Source organism: Vulpes lagopus, chromosome X (genome assembly GCF_018345385.1).
Source record: "Vulpes lagopus strain Blue_001 chromosome X, ASM1834538v1, whole genome shotgun sequence".
NCBI lineage: Eukaryota > Metazoa > Chordata > Mammalia > Carnivora > Canidae > Vulpes > Vulpes lagopus.
Genome location: NC_054848.1, coordinates 74,632,936 through 74,642,153, shown reverse-complemented (window position 1 = coordinate 74,642,153; position 9,218 = coordinate 74,632,936).

Genomic DNA, 9,218 nt, shown 5'->3' with positions numbered 1-9,218 from the left:
TCTGGTCTTTTGATTTTAGTATTTTCATTTTTTTCTTATCTAATTACTTTTATTCTCAATTCATGCTCAATGAATACATTTCCTATATTTGTTTTCTAGAATCCAGGAGATTCCCAATTGTTCGCCTGCTCCAAGGCTGCATTACAAGATATATTGCTTGGTAGCAGGCCAGGGAGTTAGGTGGTCAGCTGAATTGGAGGGAGATTTTCCCTGTTCTTGGCAATGGCATGGTGACCTCTTGGTGCTGAATGAGGACTGCTTCCAAACCAAGCATTGGGGAAAACTGGGCAAGAGGAGGAAGTCTCTAAGTTTTTTCTCTTAGAGTCTAATGAGGCTTGTCTAACACTTGTCTTTTGGGGGGCTTGTTCTGTCTCAGAACCAGAACTCTGGGAGCCTGTTGGAGTGACACATGGAATCCAGGGTTTAGCAAAACGAAGGTGGATATCACTGTACACCACATTTAAACACCAACAGTGTACTGCTGAGTGAACATGACTGGACAGAACATGTGGATAATGGTATCAGGTTGGGGTAAACAGGGTGATAATGATTAAAAAGAGCTAGTATTTGTGAAGGGCTGTACAAATTACCAAGCTTTTCTACATAGATCTTCAGTCTCACAAAACCTGGCAGATTATTTTAGTGTGCTGCATATTTTTTTATTAGAGCAAAGTATGCATAATAAGATTTGCCATTTTAACAATTTTTAATGTACAATTCAGTGCTATTAAGTATATTCATATTGTGCAGCCATCATCACTATCCTATTTCTAGAACTTCTTTATTTTTCCAAATGGAAACTCCATACCCATTAAACTTTAATCTTCCATCATCCCCTCCCACCAGCCCCTGGCAACCACCGTGTTACTTTCTGTGTCTATGAATTTGACTACTTTAGGTACCTCACGTAAGTGGAATCTTCACTCTATGTTTACTTTTGTGACTGGTTTATTTCACTTAGCATAGTGTCTTCTAAGGTTCATCTATGTTGTAGTATGTGTTAGAATTTCCTTCCTTTTTAAGACTGAATAATATTCCATTGTATGTACACACCAAAATTTGTTTATGCACTCATCTGTTATGGACACTTATGCTGCTTCCACCTTTTGGCTATTGTGAATAATATTGCTATGAATATGGGAGTACAAATACCTGTTTGAGTTCCTGCTTTGAAATCTTTTTTTTCCTGCTTTGAATTCTTTTGCATATATATCCAGAAGTGTAATTGTTAGATCATATGGTAATTTTTTGGTATAATTTTTTGAGGAACCACTGTACCATTTTCCACAGTGGCTACATCATTTTACATTTCCATCAGCAGTGCACAGGGGTTCCCATTTCATCTTTACCAACATTTGTTATTTACTTTTTTGTTTTTGGAATGATAGCCACCCTAATAGGTGTGAAGTGGTATTCCATTGTGGTTTTGATTTGCGTTTCACTACTATATTGGGAAACCTACTGTTCTCTCCTGTGTGTTTCCTTTGCTTTCACATGGAACACTTTACTTTTGACATTTCTGGTGTCCAAATATGTGGGTTTTTTTCCCCCACAACAAGCAATTTTCTGCAATACCAAATGGGTGTCCTATAATTTAACTCAATTCTGACACCTGGAGAGAGTGTCAGATCCCACAGATCCTACAAGACTGCCCCCACCCCACGTCAGATGCCAATTGCAAGTTTAGGTTGTCACCTGTGCTTCTCACTGATTGGTTATAACCTTCGGTTCAGTTAATTTGCTACTGTAGCTCACAGACCTCAGGAAAAGAGGTACTAATATTTACTAGTTTCTTAAAGGATATGATAAAGGATACAGGTGAATAGCCAAATGAAGAGATACATAAGGTGAGCTCTGACGGTCCTGAGTGCAAGAGCTTCTGTCCTTATGGCGTTGGGATGTGTCACCCCGGTACACGGATGTGTTCACCTACCTGGAGGCTCTGTGAGTCTCCCTACCTACTTTTGGGATTTTTATGGAGGCTTCATCACTTAGGCAAGATCAGTTGTTAACTCCATTTCCAACCTTCCTTCCCTCTCTGGCAGATGAAGGGTGGGGCTGAAAATTCCAACATCTTATTATGGTTTAGTTATTTGGTGACCAGCCCCCATCTAGGAATCCACCCAGAGTTGCCTCGTTAGGGCAAACAATACGCCTAATGCTGTTATCACTTAGGAATTTACAAGGGATTTAGGAGCCCTGTATCAGGGACAGGGTCAAGTACCAAATATTAGAATAAGAGACACAACTAATGCTCTTATCACTTAGAAATTATAAGGGTTTTAGGAGTTCTAAATGGAGACTCAGGTGCAGAGACCCATATATGTATTTTCTATGATGAGTGAGGTTGAACATGTTTTCATCTGCCGTTGGCCACTTGTATATCTTTTCTGGAGTAATGTCTATTTAAGTCCTTTTCTATTTTTTTTTTAAGATTTTATTTATTTATTCATGAGAGAAACAGAGAGAGAGGCAGAGACACAAGCAGAGGGAGAAGCAGGCTCCATGCAGGAAGCCCGACATGGGACTCGATCCCAGGTCTCCAGGATCACACCCTGGGCTGAAGGTGGTGCTAAACCGCTGAGCCACCTGGGCTGCCCCCTTTTCTATTTTTTAATGGGATTGATTTTTGTTGTTGTAGAAGTCTTTTTTTTTTTTTTAATGCTGGATACTAATCCCTCATCAGATACATAATTTGCAAATACTTTTTCCCATTCTATGTGTAGCCTTTTCACTGTTGACAGTGTCCTTTGATGCACAAAAGGTTTTAACTTTGATAGAATCAAACTTATGTATATTTTATTTGTTGCCTGTGTATTTGGTGTTATATCCAAGAAATCTTGGTCAAATCTAGTGTAATGAAACTTCTCTCCTATGTTTTCTTCTAAGAGTTTCATAGGTTTAGCTCTTACATATAGGTCTTTGATAATTTGTGACAATTTTATATATGGTTCAGGTAAGGGTCCAACTTCATCCTTTTGCATGTGGATATCCAGTTGTCCCAGCACCATTTGTTGGAGAGAATGTTCCCCCCACCCCGGGAATGGTCTTGGCACCCTTGTTGAAAAATCATTTGAACATAAATGTGAGGGTTTATTTCTGGGCTATTTCATTGATCTGCATGTCTGTCTTTATGCCAATACCATGCCATTTTGATTATTGTAGCTTTTAGTAAGTTTTGAAATATGGAAGTGTGAGACCTCCAACTTTTTTTTTCAAGATTATTCTGACTATTCAGAATCCCTTGAGATTTCATATGGATTTTAGGTTGGATTTTTGTATTTCTGAAAACTGTCATTGGGATTTTAATAGGGATTGCTTTGAATTTGTAGATTGCTTTCAGTGGCATTAACATCATACCAATATTGAATCTTCCAACTCATGAACATGGGATGCCATCTTTCCATTTATTTGTGTATTCCTTAATTTCTTTCAGCAACCTTTTTTAGTTTTTAGCACTAAAGGCACCTCCTTTATTACATTTACTTTTCTTTAAAAATGTCTGTGTTTAAGTAAAATTAACATTCAGTGTTATATATATGAGTTTCAGAAATATAATATAATGAATAATTCTGTATGTTACTCTGGTCATCAAGATAAGTGTACTCTTGATCTCTTTTATTTCAAGCAACGACCAGTTTTTCTGTATTTAAGAATCTTTTTTATTGTCTTTTTTGTTCCTTTGTTTTATGTCTTAAATTCCACATATGAGTGAAATCGTATGGTATTTGTCTTTCTGATGGACTTTTTAAATTTAGCTTTATACTCTGTAGGTTTATCCATGTTGCAAATGGCAAAAATCTCATTCTTTTTTATGGATGAGTAATATTTCAGAGAGAGTGTGTGTATGTGTGTGTATGTGTATGTATATGTGTTTGTATATATACCATATGTTCTTTACTCAACTATGAATGAACACTTGGATTGCATCCATATCTTAGCTATTGTAAATAATGCTACAGTAAACATAGGGGTGCATATATCTTTTCAATTTAGAGTTTTTCTTTTGTTTGGGTAAATACCCAGTAGTAGAATTACTGGATACATGGTAATTCTGTTTTTGATTTTTGAGGAACCTTCATACTGCTTTCCACAGTGGTTTCACCAGTTTCCATTACCACCAGTAATGCATAAGAGTTCCTTTTTTCCCCACATTCTTGCTAAAACTTGTTTTTTTTTTTATTTTTATTTTAGCCATTCTGATAGGTATGAGGTGGTATCTCATTGTGGTTTTGATTTGCATTTCTCTGATGATAATGGATATTGAACATCTTTTCATGTGTCTTTTGTCCATTTATATGTCTTATTTAGAAAACTGTTCATGTCTTCTGCCCATTTTTTAATTGGATTCTTTTTTGTGGTGTTGAATTATATAAGTTCTTTATATATTTTGAATATTAACTACTTATTAGATATGTCATTTGCAAGTATTTTCTCCCATTCAGTAGGTGGCCTTTTCGTTTTGTTGTTTGTTTCTTTTGTTGTGTAGAAGCTTTTTGATGGTTTCCTTCATTGTACAAAAGTTTTTTATTTTTTTGTAGTCCCAGTAGTTTAATTTTGCTTTTGATTCCCTTGCTGGAGGAAGCATATCTTGAAAAATGTTGCTACAACTGATGTCAAAGAAATTACTACCTATATTTTCCTCTAGGAGTTTTATGGTTTCAAGTCTCACATTTAGGTGTTTAATCCATTTTGAGTTTGTGTGTGTGTGTGTGTGTGTGTGTGAATGGCATTAAAAAGTGGCCCAGTTTCATTCCTTTGCACATAGCTGTCTAGTTTTCCCAACACCATTTGTTGAAGAGACAAATGGTATATCCTTGTCTCCTTTGTCCTAGGTTAATTTGACCACATAAGCATGGGTTTACTTCTGGGTTTTTTATTCTGTTCCATTGATCTATATGTATTTTGTGCCAGTATCATGCTGTTTTGATTATTACAATTTTGTAGTATATCTTAAAATCTGCGATTGTCTTATCTCCAGCTTTTTTCTTCTTTTTGAAGATCGTTTTTGCTTTTTGGGGTCTTTTATGTTCCCATACAAATTTTAGTATAATTTGTTCTAGTTATGTGAAAAATGTTGGTATTTTGACAAGAATTGCATTATTTTAATTAAATAATTATTTATTTTATAAAGATTTTATTTTTTTCATTCATGAGAGACATACAGAGAGAGAGAGGCAAAGACATAGGCAGAGGGAGAAGTAGGCTCCCCTCAGGGAGCATGATGTGGGACTGGATCCCTGGAATGAGGATCACATCCTGAGCTGAAGGCAGACACTCAACTCTTCAACTACTGAGCCACCCAGGCGTTCCGGCAAGAATTGTGTTGAATCTGTAGATTGCTTTGGGTAATTTGAGCATTTTAACAATATTATTTCTCCCAATCCATGAGCATCAGATGTCTTTCTGTTTCTTTGTGTAGTCTTCAGTTTCTTTCATCAGCATTTTATAGTTTTCTGAGTATAGGTCTTCCTTGGTTAAGTTTATTCATAGATATTTTATTACTGATACAATTTCATTTCATTTTATTTTATTTTTTTAAAAGATTTTATTTATTTATTAATGAGAAGCACAGAGAGAGAGAGAGAGAGAGAGGCAGAGACACAGGCAGAGGGAGAAGCAGGCTCCATGCAGGGAGCCCGATGTGGGACTCGATCCCGGGACCTCAGGATCACGCCCTGGGCTGAAGGCGGCGCTAAGCCGCTGAGCCACCCGGGCTGCCCTATTGATACAATTTTAAATTGGATTGTTTTCTCAATTTTTCTTTCTGCTACTCAATTAGTAGTATATAGAAATAACATTTATTTATATTTTTGTATCCTGCAACTTTATTGAATTCCTTTATTACATAATAGTTTTTTTGCTGGAATCTTTAGGGTTTTTCTATATATAGTATCAGGCAATCTGCAAATAGTGATGGTTTTACTTCTTCCTTACCAATTTGGATGTCTTTTATCCTTTTCTTTTGTATGATTGCTGTGTCTAGGACTTCAGTACTATGTTGAGTAAAAAGGATGAAAGTGGAAATCCTTTTCCTGTTCCTGATATTAGTGGAAAAGCTTTTTATGATTGATTACGTTGCTATCTGTGGGATTGTCACATAATGTCTTTATTATGTTGAGGTGTATTCCCCTAACCCTCTTTTATAAGAGTTTTTATTCTTTTTTTAAGATTTTATTTATTTATTCATGAGAGTGAGTACACAGAGAAAGAGAGGCAGAGACACAGGCAGAGGGAGAAGTAGGCTGCACGCAGGGAGCCTGATGTGGGACTCGATCCTGGTTCTCTAGGGTCACACCCTGAGCTGAAGGCGGCACTAAACTGCTGAGCCATGCTGGCTGCCCAAGAGTTTTTAATCTGAATGGATATTGAATTTTATCAGATGCTTTTTCTGCATCTATTGAGATGATCACATGATTTTTATCCTTTATTTTGTTAATATGGAGTGTCATGATTGGTTTGCAGGTATTGAACCATTCTTGCATCCCTAGGATAAATCCCTTTTGTACATGGTGCATGAACCATTTAATATATTGTTGAATTTTATTTGCTAATACTTTTTTCAGGATTCTTGCATCTTTGTCCATCAGAGATACTGATCTGTAATTTTTTTTTGTAGTGTCTTTGTCTGGTTTTGGTATTATGGCAATGCTGGCCTTGTACAATGAATTTGAATATACTCCTTCCAATAATTTGGAAAGGATAGTTATTTTTTTTTTTTTATGATAGTCACAGAGAGAGAGAGAGAGAGAGAGGCAGAGACACAGGCAGAGGGAGAAGCAGGCTCCATGCACCGGGAGCCCGACGTGGGATTCGATCCCGGGTCTCCAGGATCGCGCCCTGGGCCAAAGGCAGGCGCCAAACCGCTGCGCCACCCAGGGATCCCAGGATAGTTATTTTTAAAAAGATTTTATTTATTTATTCATGAGAGATGCAGAAAGAGGCAGAGACATAGGCAGAGGGAGAAGCAGGCACTCTCCCGGGAGCCTGATGGGGGAACTCAATCCCAGGACCCTGGGATCATGACCCAAGCCAAAGGCAGGCACTTAAACTGACTGAATCAACCCAGGTGCTCCTGAAAAGGATAGTTATTAACTCTTCTGTAAATGTTTGGTAGAATTTATCTGTGAAGCCTCTGGTCATAGACTTGTTCGCTGGGATTTTTTTTATTACTAATTCAATATTGTTATTAGTAATTGGTTTGTTCAGATTTTCTATTTCTTTCTGATTCAGTTTTGGAAGAGTATATATTTCTAGGAATTTATCTATTTTTTGTGGGTTGTCCAGTTTGTTGACATAATTTTTTGTAGTAGTCTCATAATCATTTGTATTTCTCTGGTGTGGGTTGTAACTTCTCTTTCATTTCTGATATCATTTGAGTTTTCTTTGTCTTTTTCTTGATGAGTCTGGTTAAAGGTTTATCAACTGTATTTATCTTTTCAAGGAACCAGGAGTAAGTTTCCTTATAATGTCAGTTGACTTTTGACCTATATTTCGTTTACAGTTGAACCTTCAACAGTGTAGGGGCTAGGGGCCCCAACCTCTGTGTCAAAAATCTGCATACAACCTTGACTTCTGCATGACTTAACTACTAATAGCCTACTGTTAACTGGAAGCCTTTACTGAGGTACAAACAACTGATTTCTTTTTCACATTGTTTTCTTTTTTTTAAACAAAAAAATATTTTTATATATATAAACAAAAAATATTTTTTATTGGAGTTTGATTTGCCAACATATAGCATAACACCCAGTGCTCATCCTATCAAGTGCCCCCCTCACTGCCCATCACCCAGTGACCCCAACATCCGCCCACCTCCCCTTCTACTACCCCTGTTCATTTCACAGAGTTATGAGTCTCTCATGTTCTGTCACCCTCACTGATATTTCCCACTCCTTTTCTCTCCTTTCCTCTTTATTCCCTTTCACTATTTTTATATTCCCCAAATGAATGAGACCATATAATGTTGGTCCTTTTCTGATTAACTTATTTCACTAAGCATAATACCCTCCAGTTCCATCTAGGTTGGGCAAATGGTGGGTATTTGTTGTTTCTAATGGCTGAGTAATATTCCATTGTATACATATATTACATCTTCTTTACCCATTCATGTTTCGATGAACACCGAGGCTCCTTCCACAGTTTGGCTATGGTGGACATTGCTGCTATAAACATTGGGGTGCAGGTGTCCTGGCGTTTCACTGCATCTGTATCTTTGGGGTAAATCCCCAGCAGTGCAATTGCTGGGTCATAGGGCAGGTCTATTTTTAACTCTTTGAGGAACCTCCACACAGTATTCCAGAGTGGCTGCGCCAGTTCACATTCCCAGCAACAGTGCAGGAGGGTTCCCCTTTCTCCACATCCTCTCCAACATTTGTGGTTTTCTGTCTTGTTAATTTTCACCATTCTTACTGGTGTGAGGTGGTATCTCATTGTGGTTTTGATTTGTATTTCCCTGATGGCCAGTGATGCAGAGAATTTTTTCATATGCTTGTTGGCCATGTCTATGTCTGCTTTGGTGAAACTTGAAATTTGCCCATTTCATGATTGGATTGTTTGTTTCTTGGCTTGAGTTTAATAAGTTCTTTCGAGATCTTGGAAACTAGCCCTTTATCTGATAGGTCATTTGCAAATATCTTCTCCCATTCTGTAGGTTGTCTTTTAGTTTTGTTGACTGTTTCTTTTGCTGGGTAGAAGCTTTTTATCTTAAGTCCCAATAATTCATTTTTTCCTTTGGTTTCCCTTGCCTTTATAGATGTATCTTGTACGAAGTTGCTGTCGCCAAGTTCAAAAAGGGTGTTGCCTGTGTTCTCCTCTAGGATTTTGATGGAATCCTGTCTCACATTTAGATCTTTCATCCATTTTGAGTTTATCTTTCTGTATGGTGCAAGAGAGTGGTCTAGTTTCATTCTTCTGCATGTGGATGTCCAATTTTCCCAACACCATTTATTGAAGAGACTGTCTTTTTTTCCAGTGGATAGTCTTTCCTGCTTTGTCGAATATTAATTGCCCATAAAGTTGAGGGTCCACTTCTGGATTCTCTCTTCTGTTCCATTGATCTATGTGTCTGCTTTTGTGCCAGTACCACACTGTCTTGATGACCACAGCTTTGTAGTACAACCTGAAATCTGGCATTGTGATGCCCCCGGCTATGGTTTTCTTTTTCAATATTCCCCTGGCTATTCAAGGTCTTTTCTGATTCCACACAAATGTTAAGA